The sequence below is a fragment of the Pogoniulus pusillus genome, chromosome 23 (genome assembly GCF_015220805.1).
Source record: "Pogoniulus pusillus isolate bPogPus1 chromosome 23, bPogPus1.pri, whole genome shotgun sequence".
NCBI classification, from domain to species: Eukaryota; Metazoa; Chordata; class Aves; order Piciformes; family Lybiidae; genus Pogoniulus; species Pogoniulus pusillus.
The window spans coordinates 3,885,833-3,913,305 of record NC_087286.1 but is presented as its reverse complement, the minus strand read 5'-3'; the positions used below and the strand labels follow the sequence as shown (position 1 = coordinate 3,913,305).

The window sequence follows — 27,473 nt, the reverse complement described above, 5'->3', positions numbered from 1 at the left end:
GGACTTTACACCTCTTTAGGGACTAGCTCTTTGTTGGTGACTAAAGTGCTCTCCAGATGATGTCACTACTACCAATTCCACTTAGAGCACATTGGACTGTCTTTGCCCTTCCTTTGTGTTCCCTTACATCAGTCATTTTTCTTAACCTTCCTGATCTTAGAAGAGAAAAAAATGCCACAAAGTTTAACACAATATTTCGAGGTGCTGAGAGTCAAGGCAGGAGGATGACAGGACTGCATTTTCACAGTATCACAGTATCACAGTATCATCAGGGTTGGAAGAGACCTCACAGATCATCAAGTCCAACCCTTTACCACAGAGCTCAAGGCCAGACCATGGCACCAAGTGCCACGTCCAGTCCTGCCTTGAACAGCTCCAGGGACGGCGACTCCACCACCTCCCCGGGCAGCCCATTCCAGTGTCCAATGACTCTCTCAGGGAAGAACTTTCTCCTCACTTCCAGCCTAAATTTCCCCTGGTGCAGCCTGAGGCTGTGTCCTCTTGTTCTGGTGCTGGCCACCTGAGAGAAGAGAGCAACCTCCTCCTGGCCACAACCTCCCCTCAGGTAGTTGTAGACAGCAATGAGGTCTCCCCTGAGCCTCCTCTTCTCCAGGCTAACCAATCCCAGCTCCCACAGCCTCTCCTCGTAGGGCTGTGCTCAAGGCCTCTCCCCAGCCTCGTTGCCCTTCTCTGGACACACTCAAGCATCTCAATGTCCCTCCTAAACTGGGGGGCCCAGAACTGAACACAGCACTCAAGGTGTGGTCTAAGCAGGGCAGAGTACAGGGGCAGAATGACCTCCCTGCTCCTGCTGACCACACCATTCCTGATGCAGGCCAGGATGCCACTGGCTCTCTTGGCCACCTGGGCACACTGCTGGCTCATGTTCAGGCAGGTATCAATCAGCACCCCCAGATCCCTCTCTGTTTGGCTGCTCTTGCTCCCCCAGCCAAAGAAGCCAAGCCCTGGGATGGTTTTTGAGGGAAACTGGAGATTGCACGTTTGACATGTGAAACAACCAGAGAGGTTCTGCCAGCTCTAAGTCTGCCTCCTTCACCTTTCTCATTCCTGATTCAAATGCAGATTGTGTTTTTGCAGGAAGGGCTCTGATTTCCACTCGGATTTTTCACCTCACACAGGCTAAATGGAAAGACTGAAGCACTCAAGCTGGTGGTTTTCCAGAGACACAGAGAAGTAGTAGCACATTAATCCCCAGTCGAAAAGCGACACGGTTCTGCTAGAGAGGGTCCAGTGGGGGGCTACAAGGATGATGAGGGGACTGGAGGGCTTCCTTATGAGGAGAGGCTGAGGGACCTGGGGCTGCTTAGTCTGGAGAAGAGAAGGCTGAGAGGGGATTTAATAATTGTTTATAAACATCTGAGGGCTGGGGGTCAGGAGTGGGGGAGCAGGCTCTGCTCACTGCTCCCTGGGATAGGACAAGGTGCAATGGGTGTAAGCTGCAGCACAGGAGGTTCCACCTCAACACAAGGGGGAACTTCTTTACTGTAAGGGTCCCAGAGCCTGGTACAGGCTTCCCAGAGAGGTTGTGGAGTCTCCTTCTCTGGAGCCTTTCAAGGCCTGTCTGGATGTATTCCTCTGTGATCTGTGTTAGATAGGATTGTCCTGCTCTGGCAGGGTGGTTGGACTCGATGATCTCTTTGGGTTCCTTCCAACCCCTAACATCCTGTGAGCCTGTGTAATTTAGCTTGGAAAAAGAACCTTCAGATCGTTGAGTCCAGTTGTAAATCTAACACTGCCAAGCTCATCCCTGAACCATGTCTGTAACTGCCACATCTACACCTCCAGCAACTCCACAGCAAGGAACCATCTCCATAACTGCCACAGCTACACCTCCAGCAACTCCACAGCAAGGAACCATCTCCATAACTGCCACAGCTACACCTCCAGCAACTCCACAGCAAGGAACCATCTCCATAACTGCCACAGCTACACCTCCAGCAACTCCACAGCAAGGAACCATCTCCATAACTGCCACAGCTACACCTCCAGCAACTCCACAGCAAGATCAATACAAAGCTGAGAACTAGTTGCCTAAAATATTACATTCTTGGTTTCCTACCTGTCCGTCACCTTCCAGAGCATTGGTTTCCTTTAGGTCCTGAAGCAAAAGAAGCTTCACCACTCAAGTATGTTAGCTGTCTGAGATGATGGTGGTTGGACTCGATGATCTCCTTGGGTCCCTTCCAACCCCCAGCATCCTGTGAGCCTGTGATTAGGATGGTGCATATTTGGAAATGGCAAGGACACAGCAGAAAGTGCAGGAACAAAAGCCAAGCTGGAAGCAGCCCACAAATCACAAGTTGTAGAATTTTGGGGTTGAATCTCTCAACACTGATTTACAAAATGCAAGTCTGAACACTCTGCTAAGAAGAATGAGATGTATTAGGTTGGACATGCAGCCAGACACAGCTGCATATTGTTGTCAGCTTGGTCAGTTTAGATAAGATGTGTAGATCTCATTTGAATTGTTTAAATCATTTTGCCTGGCTTACCTGTCCCTTTCACAGCACTCAGTACCCAGTGTCATATCATAGAATAGAATCATAGAATCAACCAGGTTGGAAGAGACCTCCAAGCTCATCCAATCCAACCTAGCACCCAGCCCTATCCAGTCAACCAGACCATGGCACTAAGTGCCTCAGCCAGGCTTTGCTTGAAGACCCCCAGGGACGGTGCCTCCACCACCTCCCTGGGCAGCCCATTCCAATTGGAAATCACTCTCTCTGTGAAGAACTTCTTCCTAACATCCAGCCTAGACCTACCCTGGCACAACTTGAGACTGTCCCCTTGTTCCATTGCTGGTTGCCTGGGAGAAGAGGCCACCCCCCACCTGGCTACAATGTCCCTTCAGGTAGTTGTAGACAGTAATAAGGTCACCCCTGAGCCTCCTCTTCTCCAGGCTAAACAGGCCCAGCTCCCTCAACCTCTCCTCATAGGATTTGTGCTCCAGGTCCCTCACCAGCTTTGTTGCCCTTCTCTGGACATGTTCCAGCACCTCAACATCTCTCTTGAATTGAGGAGCCCAGAACTGGACACAGTACTCAAGGTGTGGTCTGACCAGTGCTGAGTACAGGGGAAGAATAACCTCCCTTGTCCTACTGGCCACACTGTTCCTGATGCAGGCCACACAGTTGATGGAGACAAAAAAGATGTCCTGTTCACAGGAAAAATTTTAGCAATCTGCTTTGAGATGAGAAGAGCTGAAACCAGGACACCACTGCCTGTGAAGGCAGCACCTAATAAACAGCTACTTTGGCCCAGCCAGAAATGGGCTGGAGCACCTCTCCTGTGGAGAAAGGCTAAGAGGCACTTTGAGGCAATTAGTGTTGATTGGCCAGGGCTGGGTGCTAGGTTGGACTGGATGAGTTTGGAGGACTCTTCCAACCTGCTTGATCCTATGATTCTATGAGAGTTGGGACTGTTCAGTCTGGAAAAGAAAAGGCTCTATGAAGACCTTATTGTGGCCTTTCAGTACTTAAAGGGAGACTGTAAGAAAAATGGGGAGTGACTTTAAGCAGGGCCTGCTGTGACAGGGTAAGGGGTAATCGTTTTCGTTTTTGACACTGAGGGTGGTGAAACCTTGGCTCAGGTTGCCTAGGGAGCTGGTAGATTACCCATTCCTGAAAACATTCTGGGTCAGATTGCAGGAGACTCTAAGCAACCTGATCTCATAGAATCATAGAATCAGTCAGGGTTGGAAGGGACCACAAGGAGCAGCCAGTTCCAAGCCCCCTGCCATGCCCAGGGACACCCTACCCTAGAGCAGGCTGCACACAGCCTCAGCCAGCCTGGCCTCAAACACCTCCAGACATGGGGCCTCAATCACCTCCCTGAGCAACCCATTCCAGCCTCTCACCACTCTCCTGCTCAACAACTTCCTCCTCACCTCCAGCCTCACTCTCCCAACCTCCAGCTTTGCTCCATTCCCCCCAGTCCTGTCACTCACTCACAGCCTCAAAAGTCCCTCCCCAGCTTTTTTGTAGCCTCCTTCAGATCCTGGAAGGCCACAAGAAGGTCACCTGGGAGACCTGCACAGCCCCAACTCTTTCAGTCTGTGCTCACAGCAGAGCTGCTGCAGCCCTCTCAGCATCCTCCTGGCCCTGCTCTGGACACTAGTTCTAGTTGAATCTAGTTCTAGTCGATCTCTGAAGTGGACCTACTGCAGGAAGGTTGGACTAGATGACCTTTAAAGGCCCTTTTCAAACCAAACTGTTCAATGATTCTGTTAAATCTGCAAATGCAAAAACGTTTCCTACTGAATGCAAGTATTTAAAAGAGAAGCAAAAGGGAAATTGCAGGGAATTCCTTGAGATTGTCTGAAAATTCCATTAGGAAGGAAAGGATTTGACAATTCTGACATTTCAGTCAGTGATGAGCAGCCTGGAACAGGCTGTCAGTTCATTGAGTAGAATATCAGGTGAGAGTTTCTCCAGTCAGCAAAGAACTGAGTAGCACATTAATATTCAGAGAGCTTCCTTTTCACTTTTTAAGAACACAGTGAGGTGTTAGAAATTGTCTGCTCTGAGCAGGGTAGTTGAGCTCTCATATTGTTGCACCAGGGAGGGATGGAGTCACCACCCCTGGAGGTGTTCAAGCAAAGCCTGGATGAGGCATTTAGTGCCATGGTCTGGTTGATTGGACGGGGCTGGGTGCTAGGTTGGACTGGATGAGCTTGGAGGTCTCTTCCCATCTGCTTGATTCTGTGATTCTATGCTTTCATATGCATCTTTTTGATAACATTGCACACAGTTTTATGGCTGTGAACAGATTTGGCAGTAGGTCTGACCCACTGCACTAGGTAATGCAGTTGATGTACATGGAATTGCTGCAGATGACACCAGGAGCAGGTGTTGATGTGATGGAAGGTAGGAGAGCCCTGCAGAGGGACTTGGACAGGCTGGATGGGTGGGCAGAGGCCAATGGGATGAGATTGAACAAGGCCAAGTGCAGGGTTCTGCACTTTGGCTGCAACAACCCCAAGCAGCACTACAGGCTGGGGACTGAGTGGCTGGAAAGCAGCCAAGAGGAAAGGGACCTGGGGGTGCTGGTAGAGATTAGGCTGAAGATGAGTCAGCAGTGTGCCCAGGTGGGCAGCAGAGCCAATGGCATCCTGGGCTAGCTCAGGAACAGTGTGGGCAGCGGGACAAGGGAGATTATTCTTTCCCTGTACTCAGCACTGCTCAGGCCACCCCTTGAGTGCTGTGTCCAGTTCTGGGCTCCTCAATTCAAGAGAGATGTTGAGGTGCTGGAAGGTGTTCAGAGAAGGGCAACAAAGCTGGGGAGGGGCCTGGAGCAGAGCCCTGTGAAGAGAGGCTGAGGGAGCTGGGGGTGTGCAGCCTGCAGAAGAGGAGGCTCAGGGCAGACCTCATTGCTGTCTACAACTCCCTGAAGGGAGGCTGTAGCCAGGTGGGGTTGGTCTCTTCTGCCAGGCAAGCAGCAACAGAACAAGGGGACACAGCCTCAAGTTGTGGCAGGGGAGGTCTAGGCTGGATGTTAGGAAGAAGTTCTTGCCAGAGAGAGTGATTGGCATTGGAATGGGCTGCCCAGGGAGGTGGTGGAGGCACCATTCCTGGAGGTCTTCAAGAAAAGCCTGGCTGAGGCACTTAGTGCCATGGTCCAGTTGTTTGGCTAGGGCTGGGGGATAGGTTGGACTGGATGATCTTGGAGGTCTCTTCCAACCTGGTTGATTCTATGATTCTAAGATATATAGAATCTTCTTGGGGTTTGCCTCAGAAACTCTTGAGGAAAAGCAGAGTTGCTTTAATTATGCCCTTGTTGTCCTAATTCAGTACAAACAGGGGGAAGGAAAGCAAGAGGCCAATTTAATGAGCTAGGAGAAGAAAAAGAGATTATTTAAATCAAGACAACTGAGCCAAAAGGGATGCTCTAACTCTGGAGAGTGCTTTATTCTTTCTGCTAGGAAGATGTGAGGCCTATTTTGCCAGATCAGGAAGCTGCAGATAAAATGGATCTTGAAAAGTGAAAAAAAAAAAACCCAAAACCAGAAGAACCTTTTCTTTCAGAGAGAGTTACATCTGAGGGTGTCTGCACTGATGCTCACAAAGCATCAGAAGAGCTTGAAGAAGCTGGGCCTATCAGCATCACATTAGTGCTCAGTGCTTTGAAGAGTCTTGCTTTAAATGGGTCATGTTTTGCTTTAATCACCTTGGACCCATCTCCATCTTTCCTGAAGACAGAGAACATAGCAGGGAAGAAAAAAAAAAAAAGGAAAGTGAAGAAAAGCAATGAAAACCTTCAGCAAAGCAGGTGTGCAGCTGACATAGAATCATAGAATCATAGAATCAACCAGGCTGGAAGAGACCTCCAAGATCAGCCAGTCCAACCTAGCACCCAGCCCTATCCAGTCAACCAGACCATGGCACTAAGTGCCTCAGCCAGTCTTTTCTTCAGAACATCCAGGGATGGAGCCTCCACCACCTCCCTGGGCAGCTCATTCCAATGCCAATCACTCTCTCTGTGAAGAACTTCTTCCTAACATCCAGCCTAGACCTACCCTGGCACAACTTGAGACTGTGTCCCCTTGTTCTATTGCTGGTTGCCTGGGAGAAGAGGCCACCCCCCACCTGGCTACAGCCTCCCTTCAGGTAGTTGTAGACAGTAATAAGATCACCCCTGAGCCTCCTCTTCTCCAGGCTAAACAGGCCCAGCTCCCTCAGCCTCTCCTCATTCCTCATTGCAGGCAGGAGAGCCTGTAGAAACTGGGACAATCAGGGAGTAGCCAACAGCAGCAGAGAACTTAGGCAGAAAGGTCTTTATGCATTGTCAATGGAAAAACTTGAAGAAAGATAAATCCCAACCAAGCTGGGGTGAGAAATCACAAGGAAAAAGACTCCAGAGTGAAGCTGGTGAGTCATGACCAAATGCCCTAAGTGACAGGGGAATGCTGGGCAAGAGCAGAGCTCTGTCTTGCACACCCAGAAGTGTTAGGAGAAAGTGAGAATATTTACTCAGGGTGTCAGAAGGAAAGTAGAGTAAGATCATAGGTATGACCCCAGCATATCTGCTATGGATTAACCTTTTCCTCTGTTGGAGATTGGGACAGTGATGATGGACAGATGAAGAGAAAATGTTTAAGGTAGCAGCAGCAGTGTGCACTTGCAGCCCAGAAAGCCAAGCAGAGCCTGGGCTGCAGCAGAAGTGTGGCCAGCAGGGCCAGGGAGGTGATTTTCCTCCTCTACCTCACTCTGGTGAGACCCCACCTGGAGTACTGCATCCAGCTTTGGAGCTCCTGGGACAAGAGGGCTGTGGAGATGCTGGAGTGTGTCCAGAGCAGGGCCAGGAGGATGCTCAGAGGCTGCAGCAGCTCTGCCGTGAGCACAGACTGAAAGAGTTGGGGCTGTGCAGGTTGAAGCAGAGGAGGCTCCCAGGTGACCTTCTTGTGGCCTTCCAGGATCTGAAGGGGGCTACAAAAAAGCTGGGGAGGGACTTTTGAGGCTGTGAGGGAGTGACAGGACTGGGGGGAATGGAGCAATGCAGGAGGTGAGGAGATTCAAACTGAACATGAAGAGGAAGTTGTTGAGCATGAGAGTGGTGAGAGCCTGGAATGGGTTGCCCAGGGAGGTGGTTGAGTCCCCATGTCTGGAGGTGTCTGAGGCCAGGCTGGCTGCTGAGGCTGTGTGCAGCCTGCTCTAGGGTAGGGTGTTCCTGGGCATGGCAGGGGGGTTGGAACTGTCTGATCCTTGTGGTCCCTTCCAATCCTGACTGATTCTATTAATCTAACAGGAAAGAACCAGCATGGACTAGTGAACTGTTCAAGGCAACTTAGCAAAAGATGAAGCACAAGCTGGCAAAACTTCAGCCCTAAATTGTACAGGGAGAAAAACACCTTCCAGATTATTCAGTCATGAGATGACCAGGAGCTGCCTATGGTAGTTGGCTCTGGAGAAAAGTGAGTGAATCTCAAGGCTATCTCAAGGAAAATCATTCCATGAATAGTTTAGAGCTAAGCAGATAGATCTGCACTGTAATGATTCCTTTGTGACCCAGTGTCTTTACTGTTCTATCCCAAAACAGCAATACCAAGGGGTATTTCTAAGCCCTGCATGAGAGGATGTGAAAATCAACTGAACTTTTGTCTGTGTGGCAGGAACACTGGAGCCAAGATTTGATTAGTCTCGTTCTGAACAATCTGGAGGGATCAGAAACCCAGGACAGGATTTAGACTGCAGATTAAACCATCTCAGTGACATTTATTGAAGGCTTTTCAGGCTATAGACTTAGAGAGATCACTCTCTATTAGATGCCTATATTTATCTACATTGACTGGGCACTGGCCTGAGGCCAGAATCAGTAGTCTGAATGCTGGTGTTTGGAGTCACCAATATCTTAGGATATTTCATGTGCCCTCATGCAGAGGGTAAAAGACATGGTGTAGATAACCATCATACCTACACGCCCCTAGTTGATATTAGATGTGTTGGAGAATCTCAGATGGCACTTAATACACATATTCAGGTGGCTGAATCATGTCCTAAATCTCTCACTATAACAGGAGTTCATGTGATAGATGCAGGTAGACACTTCAAAATACATCTATGGTTAGGTGTCTTAATCTGCAGGAGGAATCCCATCTCTGATCAGCACGAGAGAAGCTATCCTAGCAAAAAAGACCTGCAAGCCTTCCACATGGAGGAAATGGAATTAGCTGAAGACCAGAAGTGAAAATCTGTCCAGAGTACACTTGCTGAAGGAACCAAAAAACTCTGTGACATTCATTTCTTCTCCTCTTCTGAACCAACAGCCTACTTTGGTAGGCTCTGAAGGCTCTTTTCCGTGACCATCATTACTACATCCAGCTGTGGCACAAAGAACAAGTCAGAGAACAAAAGCTAGAGAACAGAGAGCTGTGTCCAGAGATTTGAATGCTGCAGAGAAACAACTTCAATATGGCTAATAATGGCTTTTCATGCTGCTCTCTCCTCTGCAGTCACCAAGAACTGCTCTCTAATGAAGTTTGTTCCAGCTGTTAGCCCACTGTACATAATCATCGCGCCTAACTAACCCATTCACTAGCACAAAAGCACCATCCAAGCTGTCAACCTTCATGCAACTCAAAAGAATGAGTGTGGATTGTGGAGTCCAAGGCTCCAGTGACAGCTGTGACACATTCACAGCCTTAGTCATGAAGAGCTTAAGCATCTGTGGTATTTCTGATGTTCTCTCATCTCCTTTGCATCTTAAGTTAGAGCCCAAAACTCCTGGAATGAATCCAAAGATCCAGCTCTCTCAAACACAGGAAATGAGTAACTTTACTAACTTTAACTTGGACCTTTATGTAATGTACTTGTGCTGGCTTCTTTATATAATTAGTTTCTGGGCCAGCTCTGAGAGGAAAAGTTCTGTCTTGTGTCCAGCATCTTAACATCTGTCCTAAGCCCAAGCACATATTTGGCTCTTGGTAGTAGCTACATCAATTTAAGGATTTGGAATTATACATAAATATTATTATCACCAAGGAAAAAAAAAAAAAAAAGCCTTTTTAAAAGGAAATGCTTCTTACTTATGGCCACAAATTTGCCAGTTCAGTTTTTGCTACAAGAAAAAAAAAACATCCAACCTTATATAAGCCTAATTCAGAGATGTGACAGTAAGAGTAGAAACAGAAAGGTTATGGCTTAATAAAGTCTTACCATTCCAGGAAAATGAATTAACAGCTAAGGAGATCTTAGCTATTTAAAACTACCTTTCAAAAAGAAATGTAATTTCTTTCCACTGTGGGGAAGTGTATCTCTTACTGCTCTATCTTTAATTCCAGCCTCCATATCAGGAGTCTTAGAGATTCCTTTTTTTTTTTCCCCTTAGTTGGATTTCAGTAGATATTTTTAAAGGCCATAGTTAAGAAGGAAGGTATTAGTTGAATCCATTTATCAATTGACTGGGGGATTTTGTTAGCTTAGGACAAAGGGTTGATGCATTATAATAAGAAAATACTGATTTGTGGCAAAAAAGCTGCCTTTAAGGTCACCTAACTCTAGCCATGTCAAGTGCTCCAAGCTGGCCAGAATGGATTTCACAGGGTGCCAGCCCTAAGCTAATGAGGTCTGGTCAGCATTCATCTCCATCTTCTTGCAGCTCACAGCACAGCTATTCACAAGTAGTGTATGTAGCATCACAGGCTCACAGGATGTTAGGGGTTGGAAAGGACCCAAGGAGATCATTGAGTCCAACCCCCCTGCCAGAGCAGGGCAATACTATCTAACACAGCAGACTTGGAATGCCACACAGCTTCTGGCTGGCTCAGAGAACAGCCAGAGTGAGCTTGCATCTGCCTAAAGAGGATCACACAGCAGTCCTAGATGTGTCCTTACATTAATATACCCCCACCCACTTACAGAATCTCATACAGCCCTCAGCTGGGAAACCCCTTGCAGTAATTGAATATACTTTGAAGACAGAAAGTATCACAGTATCACAGTATCATCAGGGTTGGAAGAGACCTCACAGATCATCAAGTCCAACATGCAGGAAGCCTCTGAGATTTAGAATAATCAATGAATAATCTTAATAAAAGACAAACAGATAGGATGCTGCCTGGCACATGTGGCATGAATTCTCCCTGCAAGAGGCAGGCTGAGGTCTGGTTTTGCTTGAGTAAGGGGAAGATGTGAGTGAGGAAGTTGTAGGGATCATCACAGTAGACTTAGTATCATAGAATCAACCAGGTTGGAAGAGACCTCCAAGATCATCCAGGCCAACCTAGCACCCAGCCCTGGCCAATCAATCAGACCATGGCACCAAGTGCCTCATCCAGGCTTTGCTTCAACACCTCCAGCAAAAGCGACTCCACCACCTCCCTGGGCAGCCCATTCCAATGCCAATCACTCTCTCTGACAACAACTTCCTCCTAACATCCAGCCTATACTTCTCCTGGCACAGCTTGAGACTGTGTCCCCTTCTTCTGTTGCTGCTTGCCTGGCAGAAGAGACTAACCCCACCTGGCTACAATGTCCCTTCAGGTAGTTGTAGACAGCAATGAGCTCTGCCCTGATCTTCCTCTTCTGCAGGCTGCACACCCCCAGCTCCCTCAGCCTCTCCTCATGGGGTCTGTGTTCCAGGCCTTTCACCAGCCTTGTTGCCCTTCTTTGGACACCTTCCAGTACCTCAATATCTCTCTTGAATTGAGGGTGACTTGAGCTTTTTCAGGAAACTAACATCTAGCACAGTTTGCTATTGCTATGGTGAGCTAGCCAAAAAAACCCCACAAAGAAACAAAAAATCCCAACAAACTGTCAGTCTCCCTGAGAAAAGATAGGAGGAAGAGAAATACTGCACTTCACAGGACTAGCTCTGATGCCATGGAAGGATTCACCTCACTGATTTTGGATGTATACCTCTTGCAGCCAGCTGCTGCAAGTACCTCCACAGGGTGATACATCTGACCCGGCTCAGGATGAGATAGCAGGATCACACAGGGTCATGGGATATCAGGGGTTGGAAGGGACCCAAAGAGATCATTGAGTCCAACCTCCCTGCCAGAGCAGGACCACACAGTCTAGCTCAGGTCACAGAGGAACACATCCAGACAGGCCTGGAAAGGCTCCACAGAAGGAGACTCCACAACCTCTCTGGGCAGCCTGTGCCAGGGCTCTGGGACCCTTACAGTAAAGAAGTTCCCCCTTGTGTTGAGCTGGAACCTCCTGTGCTGCAACTTCCACCCATTGCTGCTTGTCCTATCCCAGGGAGCAGTGAGCAGAGCCTGTCCCCCTCTCCTGGCAGCCCTCAGATGTTTATAAACATTTATCAAATCCGTTCTAAGTCTTCTCTTCTCCAGGCTAAGACGTTCCAAGTCTCTCAGCCTCTCCTCATAAGTCCCCTCATCATCCTCGTAGCTCTCCATTAATGATAAGTGACCCTTCCCACCTACAATGTAATGAAATGGGGTGTATTAGGCAGAGTGTGTCCAGCAGATCAAGGGAGGTTCTCCTTCCCTTCTACTCTGCCCTGCTGAGACCTCATCTTGAATACTTTGCTCAGTTTTGGGCACCCCAGTGTAAGAGGGACAGATCTGCTGGAGAGGGTCCAGCAGAGGGCTACGAGGATGATGAGGGGACTGGAGGGTCTGGCCCCTTCAGAAAAATGATGTAGCAAAACTTCTCTCATCCTGAGGAATTTAGGAACAAAAATTGTACAATGCTAGGCTATTAACCCACCATGCAGATTAAAAGGGCTTTTCCTGCCCTAACCCTCAGCTCCATTTAGCAGGTCCAACAAATCATAGATAAGAGACTATAATTATCCTTCCATTTGCAGCTCCTAGGCAATCATGACCCAGTCATCTCTAATGGAGTGCGAAAGCTGCTGTGATTGAGGCTCTCTGTGGAATGCTTCAACACTGGATGGCCAAACCTGCTCACATATGTGGCAGGAGTTTAACGTGGCATGTTCAGGAACCAGTACTTTGGTGTGAATATTCCCTATAGATTATGCTTTTTGAATTATTCTTATTGCCATAATCATTATGAAGAGGAAGAGCCAATGGCATCCTGGCCTGGCTCAGGAGCAGTGTGGCCAGCAGGACAAGGGAGATTATTCTTCCCCTGTACTCAGCACTGCTCAGGCCACACCTTGAGTACTGTGTGCAGTTCTGGGCTCCTCAATTCAAGAGCAATGTTGAGGTGCTGGAAGGTGTCCAGAGAAGGGCAACAAAGCTGATCAGGGACCTGGAACACAAACCCTATGAGAAGAGGCTGAGGGAGCTGGGGGTGTGCAGCCTGCAGAAGAGGAGGCTCAGGGGTGATCTTATTACTGTCTACAACTACCTGAAGGGAGGCTGTAGCCAGGTGGGGGGTGGCCTCTTCTCCCAGGCAACCACCAACAGAACAAGGGGACACAGTCTCAAGTTGTGCCAGGGTAGGTCTAGGCTGGATGTTAGGAGGAAGTTGTTGTCAGAGAGAGTGATTGGCATTGGAATGGGCTGCCCAAGGAGGTGGTGGAGGCACCGTCCCTGGAGGTGTTCAAGCAAAGCCTGGATGGAGCACTTAGTGCCATGGTCTGGTTGACTGGCTAGGGCTGGGTGCTAGGTTGGACTGGATGATCTTGGAGGTCTCTTCCAACCTGGTTGATTCTATGATTCTATGATTCATCCCCTTTTCTGTTGATGCTGGAGTGAACTAGAAATGTTAATTGTTGGAGGGAGTTTTGGGGTTGTTTTTCAGGCAACTGTTACTAAGCAGAGCTTTTCACACCTTCAAAAAGAAATTGCTTTCAAAAGAATCCATCAGATAAATAGATGAGAGCAGCTTCAGATCATAGACCTACCTTAAGCCATCCAAGAGTAAAATGTGACACCTGAATGAGCTGAAGTAAGACAGTCAGGATGTCTCCAGGGTAGATAAAATCTAATGACAAATGGAAAGCAACTCATTTCATGGGATAATTATGTCAGAAGAATTTGGATTCAAATGCAGCATAGAATCAGAGCAGCAAACAAGAGACCCTGCAACTGCCTTTGTGTATTCCTGCAGGAGCCCTTCCAAGGGAATACTCCTCAACATTGCAGACATGTTAGCTTTAAATGCACTGTATAATGATGCTTCTACCTCTTCTGCAGGAGATGGAATGTTTTAGCACTTCCTAAGAAGTTCTACCTTGAAGATATTAATCCATCTACTCTCCAGATAAGCTGATGCTTGCAATGGTATCGAATCAATGGACTGCAGTGAGTTAGATAAACAAGACTTGAACAATCTGGCTTGGTTTGCATGAGTTCCTAGTTTGTCTCATGGAGATAAAAGTTCAAGCTAAAAAACACAGATCAATTAATTGAGAGAGCAAAAAGTGGTCAGAGACAAATTTGCAAGCCAAGCAAGCCATGGGGCAAAGACTGAACATTCTGCCACAAAGGAAAAGTCTGCCTGCCTTCTTCCCATGTCCTTGTGCCAACTCAACTACCATCCAAACAGTGTTTCACTGGGCACCACTGGCACAGGAATTCTAGTACTTGTTAGAGCTGTGACAAGCTACCAACTGTCTTCCTGCATGCAAAGCATTTCTCAAGAGCAGAACAAGTTCATCACTGAGGGAACTGGAACAGCCTGATCGAGGGATGCTGTATACAGTATCACAGTATCACAGTATCATCAGGGTTGGAAGAGACCTCATAGATCATCAAGTCCAACCCTTTACCACAGAGCTCAAGGCCAGACCATGGCACCAAGTGCCACGTCCAGTCCTGCCTTGAACAGCTCCAGGGACGGCGACTCCACCACCTCCCCGGGCAGCCCATTCCAGTGTCCAATGACTCTCTCAGGGAAGAACTTTCTCCTCACCTCCAGCCTAAATTTCCCCTGGCACAGCCTGAGGCTGTGTCCTCTCGTTCTGGCACTGGCCACTTGAGAGAATACGTAGCATTGGTAAGGGATGCTGATGTGTGGCAGGGCCACTCTGAAATGCAGTGGTGTTACAGCTGTCCCTGAAGATACCTTTTCAGCAAGGACAGCCTCAGGGTTGCAAGCTGGGAAAAAGAAAGGAGCTCCTCATTGGTGTACTTATATCCCTTTCAGCAGAGTTCTTCCATGCCTGCAAAACTCGCTCCAAAATCCTGTTGACGGCAATGTGTACCCAAGCCTGCCCTCACTGGTGATTTGAGATGGTTGGATGAGAGAGGAGAGCAGGGAATGGAAACAAGGGAATGTGAGCCAATGCAAAAATACACACCAGGGATTTAAAGGCTGAGTCTGCACTCTCTGGACCAAGTAATGGGATGGCAAATAAATATCTCCTCTGTTACACCAGGACTAACCACAAGACCTGGTATTGCCACCAGACACAGGTTACAGCATGATCTTGTCCTTGGTTTACTTTTTCTCGGTGCTTCCTAGCTCAAGTATTCTGGTGTCATTAAAAGATAATCTGAGCTAATTTAGGAATTAGGCTGTTTGTACTATGTGTGCTCAGAAGGAAGGAAAGGAAAACAAAATCTGCTACACTGAAATGAATCAGCTTGGGGACACAGGTCTCAACTTATCAAAGGCGTAGGCACATATGGAACTCAGTCCCAGAAAAAATATCTCCAGGATGCCGGCTCAGTCAGCCAAACGAAGAGAAATGTGATGAACAAAGGTCCCAACATGATCAGCTGTGCAGCCCACAGTCTCAGAAATCTCTGGGTTTCTCTCCCTGGTAGCACCCCACAGCAAAGCTTCTGCCTTCATGTTTATGAGCTTCACACATACCCCAACGACAGCGGATCTAGAGAGCTACATGCAGCTATGGCACCACCATGCAAACAGCAGACATCTTGAATCTACAAGGAGGAAGAAGCTCTCCTGTTTTCTTGCTGGGACACCAACAAATGATGGAAGGCTAAAGCCAAGGAGCAATCACAAAGCTGGTTCCCTGTTTGCAGATGTGTACTTATCACTCATAAAGCCTTCCCTGACCTTGGAGTTTGTTCAGTGCCAATGGATATCCTTCCAGTCCCTGCACACATGCCTTAGGCTGGAGAAAACACAACTGAAACCTTCCACTTTGTGATGTTCGAGTTAGACTGCTGGTACAGTAACAGAACAATTGTAGCTGTCCTCAATGAACAACAAAGCAGCAACCATTGCCCTCAGCACGTAGAAACAGGGGGAGAAAAGGACCATACCCCAGAACTGTAACTGAGGCACAATCAGATACATCGACTTCAACCCAACTGTCATTATTGCACTGAATCACATTCCTCAATCATTCATCCAATGGGAGCAATGTTGCCTTATCCATTCTATAGGACAATATAGTTCAAGATAGCTCCAGCATGTTTTGCATGAGCCAAGGACAGATGTTTGTATAATGTGTTCTTTCTCTGTACCTATACTGACTACACTTTACAGAGCTTATCTTCATGCTACCGTTGACCGTAACTAATCATCCACTACCTTTGATTAGCATGTGCAAGCCACAGATACGTTTCCCTGCTGTACCTGATCAGTGAGATAGCTGTGCACCCAAACAGCATGAAAAGAAATTCCTTTCACTGTTTGTTGGCTTAAATAGATTTAAAAATAACTCTCCAAAAGCTTCTTCAGTTCCATAACATATTCCTTTATCAGTCCAATACCTGCACTGCAACCAATAAACACAAGGCTCGTGGTAATACATAACACTCTAGGAAAGAATCAGGTCACATTGCTGCCTTATTTACTTTGGTTAATATTTATTATTATTATGGTTGCCTCTACACCAATATATTCTTCATTCTAAAGACCAGATTCTGTTTACCAGCAGATGAGATGCAGTGAAAAGCCACTCACTTCCAGGGAGTTCTTCCAGATCTGCTTCTACGTAAGTGGGATCATCATCTAGCCATAAACAGCAGTATGGCACTAAACACATCTCTTTCTTTTTTTCCTAGTGCATTTTCCAGCCCTGAACAGCATGCTGCATTACCTTTCTCTCCCTGGCTGTAAACTCTTTGGATTCCAATACATACCTGAAACTGTTCACACGTTAAATTTGCAGCACAGCAGTAAAGTCTGTCCTGTATGCTGCTGTCCCTCTGACTTGAGATGTGCTTTGCATAAAGATGGTGTTATCAGAACCAGCTGTTCGGATACTGATAAGGACAAGTGCACCGAGGCATGCAAGCAGAGGTCAAAGGCACATCAATGGCAATTTTTACTACAATCCCACAGTAAAAAACCAGGGAAGTCCTGGTGCACTGCTTGAAGGGTGAATCAGAGTTTCTGCGGCAGGTGAAGACGCAGAACTGCAAAAGGGAGCCTTGAGCTCGAAAATGCCAACAGCAGCACCGGGTCTGTTAGCAAGCAGGTTTTATTTACCAGCCATATTGTGTTAAAACCAGACGTGATTTCCATACCGAGCACGTTAACCTGTCACCACTTGCAAAGGGAGATTTATGGGTTTGAAAAGAAGCAAAAGCGTCTCGCAGACGCATCCTCGGAGCCTGCAGTTCTGGCTGAAGGCAGAAAGCCTGCATGCAATTCTCCCCGAAAAGAACTGTTCCCAGGACGTGGGGAAGATGAGGGGAAAGCCGGTAAATCAATGTCACTCTGAGCCAAGCCGGTGGCTCCTTCTCCCCTCCCCGGTCGCAGTAACGGCGCTCTGGCATCTCCAGGGTCGGGCCGAGCGGGGCAGAGCCCGGCTGCCGCTGCCTTCCATCCGCCGGCCCGCTCGGGAAGCCGGGACGACGCTAACAGGGATGGAGCGGGGGGAGAGGCCGGCGGAAAAGACTTACCATTGCAGCAGGGATCTGTCCCGGTGCTCGAGATGCTGCATCCCCGGCTTGCCGGGGCGCGGCGGGCGCCGATGGGGTCGTAGCCAGGCGCGGGGGCACACGGAGCCGTTCCCCAGCAGAAAGTGGTCCAGCCCCGGCTGCCCGCGGGGCGAGTGAGCGGCCGGAGCCGAGCTCCCCCCGCCCCGTTCGCACCGGGCGGAGGAGGGGTCGGCGCCTCCGAAGGGAATCCAAATTCCTCCTCCCTCGCCTGCCGGTCATGTCCAAGCTGCCTTTGCTCAGGGGATGGGCCAGGTCCTGGCCGTGAAGGAATTTGCCATCGCTAAACCGATAAAACCCCGAACCAAACAGAAGCAACCACAAAACCCCACCAAAGCCAAGACGGGAAGCAGAAGATTTGCAAACTTTCTCCTCTTCTCTCTCTCTCTCTTTTTTTTTTTTTTCCTACCTTGTTTTCTTTTTTTTCTCCCTGCTTTTTCCGGGTTTTTGTTCGTTTGGGTTTCTTGGGGCACCCCCTCTTGTGCGTGTGTGTGTTTCCCCCCTTCTTTTATAGGGGGAATTATTCGTGCTTGGGATGTAGGAGGTGGGATGAGGAAGAAGAAGGGGGCTCAGACTGGAGCAGATGCTCTGTCTGCGAGTCAAAGCTGTGCTGTGCTCGTCCCTGTGTTTCTCTGTGTGTGATTCTCATACCCAGACAATGCTCTGCAAAACGAAGCTGGTCCTGCGGAGAAATGCAAACACCTCCTCCCCCTAAGTGCCTGAGGAAAGGAAAGGGGAGACGGAACCAATAGCTTCGCTTTGGCTACTCTCATTAATATGCAGGAAGGAGAAGAAACCAATGAGGAGAAGCGGGAGGAGGGGTTCATTCAAATTCAGTTTCTTAAATCGAACATTTCTTCCGGCCCCCCCCCCCCCCCCCCTTTTTTCCTTCCTCCTCCAAATCCTTCTTCTCTCTGTCACCTAAGCACCGTTTCTGCTGTCCCAGAGATTTTATTTCATCTTCGAATTAGTGTGACAGGGTCTGCAAAACAGCGTGATGGGAGGGAGGATGGCATCGCTGCTGGAAGAGAGAGGGGGCTGTGGCAGGGAGGATGAAGGGAGGCATTTTCTCCTTAAGCTGCAGAGCAGTTGATTGCAAAGGAAAGCGATAAAGTATCTGGAGTTGTCAGGGAGAGGAACCGAGAGGAAATAGAGCAGGAATTTCACCTGGAAGCATCATTTTGCAGATGGTGTCTGCAGGCGGGAAGGTGGCCTGTGTCCAGAATGAGCCCTTCGAGCTTATGGAAAGGATCTCCTCCCCTCCCACAGCAGAAACACAGGCACACAGGAAGGGAAGTGACTGCACGGGAACAGCAGCATCTGCTCTGTCCTGCGTTGCCCCAGAGCTACACAGCAACAGGATTCCTGCAACAGCAGCACAGAAGTGGTACCTGTTGCTGAAAAAACAGTGGAGTGGAGCTGTAGAGAGCGCTGAGGTAGTTGGTGAGACAAGGGATATCCCTCGGGTGCCTTGGACTTGCATCTGCAAAAGAGAAGGGTGGCACATTACAGTATCACAGTATTATCAGGGTTGGAAGAGACCTCACAGATCATCAAGTCCAACCCACATGTACCCTGCAAGGTCAGTGCACAAAAGCATCCCATCACTGGTCCCTTTCACAGACAGTAGCACTCAGGTGAAATCTCTCCAGATCTGGACAAGGATCACTGAAGGAGTCTGAACACCTATGACAGGTGTATAGAAGCCTTCTGCCAGGGCATCCCATGGGACTCCTTTTGAATGCCTAATTCTTATCCAAATTCTCTGAGACCAGTGCTGTAAGAGCAGCTGCCTGATGACAAGGATCTGTTAATTACCCTGGAATTCACAGCAGCTAAGACATAGATCCTGTTCCTCTTCCTATTTTACCACTTCCCCTTCACTCTCTGCAGCTTCCATCTTCCATTTCCCTTAGCATGTAAATTCATTTAAAATCCTCCTTGCCTTTACTTTGCTCTCAGATTAAACTGAGGAGGGAACAGGAAATTTGGTCATGAAAGTGACCCATTGCACCTTCTTTGCAAAACACCTGATTATATTTTCATAATGTACAAAGGTAGCCAAGAATCACAGAATCATAGAATCAACCAGGTCAGAAGAGACCTCCAAGATCATCCAGGCCAACCTAGCACCCAGCCCTAGCCAATCAACCAGACCATGGCATTAAGGGCCTCATCTAGGCTTTTCTTGAACACCTCCAGCAAAAGTGACTCCACCACCTCCCTGGGCAGCCCATTCCAATGCCAATCACTCTCTCTGACAACAACTTCTTCCTAACATCCAGCCTAGACCTCCCGTGCCACAACTTCAGAGTCTGTCCCCTTCTTCTGTTGCTGCTTGCCTGGCAGAAGAGACCAACCCCACCTGGCTACAGCCTCCCTTCAGGGAGTTATAGACAGCAATGAGCTCTGCCCTGAGCCTCCTCTGCTGCAGGCTGCACAGGGTGAGGCTCCCTCAGCCTCTCCTCACAGGGCTCTGCTCCAGACCCCTCACCAGCTTTGTCTCCCTTCTCTGGACACCTTCCAGCACCTCAACATCTCTCTTGAATTGAGGAGCCCAGAACTGGACACAGCACTCAAGGTGTGGCCTGAGCAGTGCTGAGCACAGGGGCAGAAGAACCTCCCTCGTCCTACTGCCCACACTGCTCCTGAGCCAGGCCAGGATGCCATTGGCTCTGCTGCCCACCTGGGCACACTGCTGCCTCATCTTCAGCTCCTCTCTACCAGCACCCCCAGCTCCCTTTCTGCCTGGCTGCTCTCAGCCACTCTGTCCCCAGCCTGTAGCACTGCTTGGGGTTGTTGTGGCCAAAGTGTAGAACCCTGCACCTGGCCTTGTTCAGTCTCATCCCATTGGCCTCTGCCCACCCATCCAGCCTGGCCAGGTCCCTCTGCAGGGCTCTCCTACCTTCCAACAGCTCCACACCTGCTCCTAGCTTGGTGTCATTTCCAAACTTACTGATGCTGGACTCAATCCCCTGGTCCAGATTATCAATAAAGATGTTGAACAGGACTGGGCCCAGCACTGGTCCTTGGGGAACACCACTAGTGCCAGCTGCCACCTGGATGTGGCACCATTCACCATCACTCTCTGGATCTGGCCTTCCAGCCGGTTCTTGACCAACTAAATCAGATGTAGACAACTGTTTGATAGTTGTATGTCAGCCAGCCTTATTTTTCTGCATTCTAGAGGTTAAGATGCAGGATAAAAAAGAAGCAACCAAAAAAGCCTTTACAGCAAAATGTTCTTCCTACAAAAAAACATCTATATACACTCCACAGACTTAAAAAGCCTCTTCCCCAGCCTCCTCCCTGCCCCCTGCCCTCCCAAACTTCTAGAATTTATGGCAATGCTACTTCTAAAGCCATAATATCCACCATGAAATGTTGCCTTGGGTTGATAAGCATGGAAGAAGGTTCCCAGCTGTTCAATTATTATGTTCTGCTCCAACATCTGCTCCCATTCTTTCCCAGGAGAAGGGCAATGGGCCAAGAGAATCATCTAGTGGCCCATATCCAGCCACAGTTGGACTGCTTTAGATGATCTCAGCTGATATTCATATCAGGTTTCCTGCTGAAGCAGTCAGAAGAGTCTATCTAAGAACTTGGTTCTCCAAAAAGAGGCAGTTTTCTATAGGAGAAAACAATCAAGCTATTTTTAGGCAAATAATGCTTTATTGCTATCCCCATGAGCAGTCTATTAAACAGGTCTTCATTATTTAAGTGTGTGCAAAGCATAAAAGCCATTATTTTGGCTAGCATGAGTCTGACAGGGGCAGAAAGCTTCCTGAGAGAAAAATGCAAATGCTAAATGACCTAGGAACCATCCATCTGCCATCACATATAGACATAAGACACCAGCAAGCTGGCTGCAAGAGTGTTTGCTGGGACAGAGTTAAAGGTATTTAGTTGGAGAGCCCTTGTCCTCTTCTGTTATTCTGACACCTCAGGTGTGGTTTCTTTGGCCAAACAGGTAGATTTGAGCTGCTCAGCTACCTCTGCCTTCATGTGAGGGTCAGTCCTTAACAGTGCAGTCACTGGAATGTAAGGTTGATCCACCTCAGCTCAAGGAGATACTGAATACAGCTTGGAGGGATTGTGTCCTCAGTGTGCCTATTTCTCTCCACTGATATTAAGACACTCTGGGAACACCAGTCCAGCTTGCAAGCACCTGCAAAGTAGACCTCTAATGAGATGATTCCTTCTTTCAGTATCAGATTTGACAAGTCCAAAATATTGAGACTCACCAAGTTGGATTGTTCTCCTCTGCCAAGACAAGAACTGCCCCCAGATAATGCCTCCCACCCACACTGAGATCCCACCTGCCATTCTCCATTGGTTTGCAGATCATCTGATGTGATGATCAGCTGTGCTGGAGAGCAAAATAAGACTCAGAGGAAAGGAAAGTTCTCCTGTGTTGCAGCTAAGATGTAAGGCTAAGACACTGGTCACGCTAGATTAGACCATCTTGTCTATGTATTCCTCAGTCACTTCTTACCAACCAGTAGATCAGAGAGAAAGAGACATCTCCTGGTTCCTAGGGACAAGATGTTGTGGAGGTAGAGAGTAGGAGAAAACAGCTATCTGTGCTGACAGCAGCAGTCATTTGTTCCCTTTCTAGCTATGTAAAAGCTGTACAGCTGAAAGACATTTCTACTGGTAGAACTGTGTCCACATCCAGGGAGAACACAGTGTGCTGAATGTTCCGCCTGCTATGGTTAACTGAGACATATTAACCGAGGCTGGGGAGAGACCTTGAGCACAGCCCTACGAGGAGAGGCTGAGGGAGCTGGGATTGGTTAGCCTGGAGAAGAGGAGGCTCAGGGGAGACCTCATTGCTGTCTACAACTACCTGAGGGGAGGTTGTGGCCAGGAGGAGGTTGCTCTCTTCTCTCAGGTGGCCAGCACCAGAACAAGAGGACACAGCCTCAGGCTGTGCCAGGGGAGATTTAGGCTGGAGGTGAGGAGAAAGTTCTTCCCTGAGAGAGTCATTGGACACTGGAATGGGCTGCCCGGGGAGGTGGTGGAGTCGCCGTCCCTGGAGCTGTTCAAGGCAGGACTGGACGTGGCACTTGGTGCCATGGTCTGGCCTTGAGCTCTGTGCTAAAGGGTTGGACTTGATGATCTATGAGGTCTCTTCCAACCCTGATGATACTGTGATACTGTGATATTGGATGTGTAGGCAAAGGATTGTGTCACTGCCATAGAGGCAGTAACTGTGATGGTGAATTTAAAGAGCAGTAGGAATCCTCTCGTGTCCCTACTCTTACCTTGTAGTAAGTACAAGGTAGTTTAGCCCAGAGAGATGTGTGCCTCAGGGTGTGACCACAATATGATGATGTGAGAAGGGTACTGACAGAGAAGGGAGATAATCACAGAATCACAGAAGGGCTTTGATTGGAAAAGACCTCAAAGTTCGAGTCCAGCCATTGACCTAACACTGCCATAAATGTCAACATGAACAATCTCAGCAGATGATGTCCACCTACTGCCACTCAGCACTATGCTGCTCTCCAGGAGGAAGCTTTCTCAAGCATGTGGGAATTTCTAACCTTCCCAAGCCTGGATAAAACTTGGATTGAAAGAGAGACCAACAATATTTACACCGTGTCTCTGAACTTGGCACTTAGACTCATCTGTCTAACTTCCTTCTCCAAATGACACACACCTCCCTTAATCTTTCAGTCTTCTCTGCTTCAGCTGAAACATGCATTACACCCTCCTTAGACAGCTCTAACTAGAATTAGTAATGACCAACCATTACTAACCACACTTCCCACCTGAACTCTCTTGATTTATAATCTGGTTTTGTCACTTTGGATGATTCTGCCTTCCTAAGTATAGACACATCATAGTATGATGGAACAATAGAGGTTGGAAGAGACCTCTGGAGATCACTGAATCCAACCCCCTTGCTAAAGCCCCTTTGCTAAAGCAGGATCACCTAGGGCAGGCCACACAGGAATGTCTCCAAGTGGATCTTGAAAGTCTCTAGCAAAGGAAACCTCCCTGGGAAGCCTGTTCCAATGCTCCCATAACCATGCATTCAAATTATTATCTTCTAATTTCATTGATAGGATGTTTTGAATTAATTCCTTGCTGCACTCCACTTTGGCAGCTGAAGATCATCCAACTGTGGTCATTGTCTTTGATTCTAGCACTCAAAATTACCACAGCCCAGTATCCATTGTTCTCCTCTTACATGAAACACCTTTAGGAGGAGATTCTTCTCTACTGTTGAAGGAGAACAGCTGGACAAGTTCTCAGCTACAGAAGACAACCACAAATATCTTCTTTTTCAAGAGAAGAAGGAAGCAAACAACACTGCAGTGTGGGCTGCAGAAGGTGTGTGATTAGCCCAAGTATCAAATTGGTGTTAGCCAAGCCATAATGAAAAGGTTTTAATGGATGGAACTTATTGCTACACCTGCCAGTACCACTCAGGGAGTTTTCCCTTGTGGGCCTGATGCCTGCTGGCTGTTTTACCTGATGCATTCTTTATGTGGAATTAGGAAATTATCTTTTGTCTAGAGAATAAAATTTCTTTGGTTTATATTTCCTTTGTAATTTCTTCACCACCTTCTCCTTACTCTGTTATTACATATATTTGTTTTTTCTTAATACACTGTCTTGGGTCCTGGGTGCAGAGCATTTATTATGTGAAAGAGCACCTTCCAAGATGAGTCATTAAGAGGGAGCAAAGGTGCAACTATGACCATTCCAAAGCATCTCATACTTGCATTCGCACCAGAGGAAGAGCTGCGACTGTCGCTAGTAGTAGTTTATCACCATTTAGTTAGCCAGACTGTAATAATGAATATGCTTTCTCACTGGAACATAACTGGTAATTATATTAGATATGCTCTTTTTTTTCCTCCTGCTTTCCCACTTTACACAGATTTTTCTTTTCCATTTCAATTGCCTTCCTCTACTTTTGGCTAAAAGCCAGTTGTCTTAAACCAAATATAACCAAGCTAAATATCTTTCCCCTTTAACTTCTAGTAGATATCACAGTATCACAGTCTCACAGTATCACAGTATCATCAGGGTTGGAAGAGACCTCACAGATCATCAAGTCCAACCCTTTACCACAGAGCTCAAGGCCAGACCATGGCACCAAGTGCCACGTCCAACCCTGCCTTGAACAGCTCCAGGGACGGCAACTCCACCACCTCCCCGGGCAGCCCATTCCAGTGTCCAATGACTCTCTCAGGGAAGAACTTTCTCCTCACCTCCAGCCTAAATCTCCCCTGGCACAGCCTGAGGCTGTGTCCTCTTGTTCTGGCGCTGGCCACCTGAGAGAAGAGAGCAACCTCCTCCTGGCCACAACCTCCCCTCAGGTAGTTGTAGACAGCAATAAGGTCACCCCTGAGCCTCCTCTTCTCCAGGCTAACCAATCCCAGCTCCCTCAGCCTCTCCTCGTAGGGCTGTGCTCAAGGCCTCTCCCCAGCCTCATCGCCCTTCTCTGGACACGCTCAAGCATCTCAACTTCCCTCCTAAACTGGGGGGCCCAGAACTGAACACAGTACTCAAGGTGTGGTCTAACCAGTGCAGAGTACAGGGGCAGAATGACCTCCCTGCTCCAGCTGTTCTGCTGGTCCCATGCTTCATGGCCAGTGTACACTGGTATGAAATCTTATCTCCTACAGGAAACTGACCATCCACTTCCCTTCTCTGAGCATGAAACTACTATGCAAAGAATCAAAGCCAGCTTCTCACAACGTTTCTGTCTCTGTCTTCTGCATGAAAACAATAAATTAGATTAAATAATCACAAGAACAAAGTTTTCCCTTGGGGTCTGTTAAACCTGGCAGAGAAGAGGTAAAAACCCCTTGTGACCAGAAGCAAAAGCCAGACAGATGTCAGAAATAAAAAATGCTCTCTTGAATAAGTAGGAAAGGTAACCACTGGAATAATGTACCAGAGGAAGGGAAAGGCTCTTCATCTTGAAGAGATTCACCTAATCAAAACTTGGATGTACCTGCAATGTAGGTGAACTAACCCTCCTTTCACTTTCTAATCAAAAGCAGTCCAGTTCACCCAGTCATCAGAAATCAGTGTGTGAATCACCTCAACCTAAGGGAGACGTGCAAAATAAATGAGAAAATCACATCCTGAAATTGTTATTTCTCTCCACTAACTGTAAAGGAACTTAGAGTCAGAAAAACAGATCTAGGTTGTCAGCATCTAAAGATGGGCCAGATGAATCCATCTCTAGATGGCAAGACAGGCCCATTTGTCATCTTAAATTCTTTATCCAAACATAAATCACCAACCTCAACAGCTGCATAAAATTAGTGCTTTATGATGGTCAGTAGAAAGAAAAGGTGGGGAACTCAGCCCTGCTAGAAGGAGAGACTTTGTAAAATGAGCTTTCAGTGGTGGAACACAGGATCACAGAATTAACCAGGTTGGAAGAGATCATCCGGTCCAACCTATCACCCAACACCTCCTAATTAACTAAACCATGGCACTAAGTGCCTCATCTAGTCTCCTTTTAAATACCTCCAGGGAAAGCGACTCCACCACCTTCATGGACAGCCCATTCTAATGCAAATCACTCTTCATGTGAAGAACTTCGTGTCCAGAGAAGGGTGACAAAGGTGGTGGTTGTGGCCAGGAGAAGGTTGCTCTCTTCTCTCAGGTGGCCAGCACCAGAACAAGAGGACACAGCCTCAGGCTGTGCCAGGGGAAATTTAGGCTGGAGGTGAGGAGAAAGTTCTTCCCTGAGAGAGTCATTGGACACTGGAATGGGCTGCCCGGGGAGGTGGTAGAGTCGCCGTCCCTGGAGCTGTTCAAGGCAGGACTGGACGTGGCACTTGGTGCCATGGTCTGGCCTTGAGCTCTGTGGTAAAGGGTTGGACTTGACGATCTGTGAGGTCTCTTCCAACCTTGGTGATACTGTGATACTGTGAAGAGAGGATGCTGTAACCTTTATACAAAATTCTAGGCTAAAATGAGTGTGAAAGGAACTAGACTATAAAGCAGGCTTATAGTGATGTAAAGACAAGAAAATAAATGTATTTATTTGCCCTGTACATAAGGAGCATTTGATTCTTGCTGAGCTCCTTCTTGCAGTGGGGGGAAACAAGCTCATGACCTACTGTTATAAGTACCTTACGTTGTGTCAACCTGCTAGAATAAGGCTGTGCTTTGATTGAAAAGAGATCAGAAACAAAGCTGGTGCTTAAAATAAGCAACACCTTAAGAGAGGAACTCTTCATTTCAGGTTTAGAAGATGTGTAGAGGAAAGCAAAATCCCAGTGTTGCTGTGACAAAACCACAAAATAAGTTCTATTAAAGCTATCAACTTTCAGGCCTGTTTATTGTAAGGGTATGTAAAATGAATATAAATGATTAATGAAAATGGAAATGGGATAGTTCAAAGATAAAAGAGAATGTTAAAGAATCATTCTGAGTGCTTTCCCCCCAAGTGACACTCCACCATGTCTTGTTTCTGCCATGCTAGGGTGTAAAGTATGAGGTCTTTTGTGTGCCTGACTTTGATTTCAGCAATTAAATAGCTCACTTTCCATTTGGTTTTCTGCCACATGTATTTCTTCTGTGAGGCTCATAACAACTCTTCTTGCTGCTGAAAGGTAGCTGACAAATTTAAGAAACTGATAAGTTGGTTAAAGAAATCTGAAGAACTTCATAGAATCACAGAATCAGGCAGGGTTGGAAGGGACCACAAGGAGCAGCCAGTCCCAACCCCCCTGCCATGCCCAGGGACACCCTACCCTAGAGCAGGCTGCACACAGCCTCAGCCAGCCTGGCCTCAAACACCTCCAGCCATGGGGCCTCAACCACCTCCCTGGGCAACCCAGTCCAGCCTCTCACCACTCTCCTGCTCAACAACTTCCTCCTCACGTTCAGTCTGAATCTCCTCACCTTCAGCTTTGCTCCATTCCCCCCAGTCCTGTCATTCCCTGATGTCCTGAAAAGTCCTTCCCCAACTTTTTTTTGGAGGGTCCTTCAGATCCTGGAAGACCACAAGAAGGTCACCTGAGAATCACTCTTTCAGTCTGTGCTCACAGCAGAGCTGCTGCAGCCCTCTGAGCATCCTCCTGGCCCTTCTCTGGACACTCTCCAGCATCTCCACATCCCTCTTGTCCCAGGGGCTCCAGAGCTGGATGCAGTACTCCAGGTGGGGTCTCAGCAGAGAGGACCTGAGGGCAAGAATCACCTCCCTGGCCATGCTGGCCACACTTCTCCTGCT

General features: G+C 47.9%; 1 protein-coding gene across 9 annotated transcripts in view; it reads right to left on the bottom strand.

Moving 5' to 3' along the window:
• The window catches only part of ADCYAP1R1 (ADCYAP receptor type I), a 184,759-nt gene extending 166,785 nt beyond the window's left edge, over nucleotides 1-17,974 (bottom strand). For all 9 annotated transcript variants that reach the window (XM_064162372.1, XM_064162374.1, XM_064162373.1 and 6 more), the window contains exon 1: nucleotides 17,222-17,974. The gene's annotated coding sequence lies outside the window, so the exon portion shown is untranslated. The remainder of the gene's footprint in view (nucleotides 1-17,221) is intronic.
• Nucleotides 17,975-27,473: the final 9,499 nt, after the last annotated feature.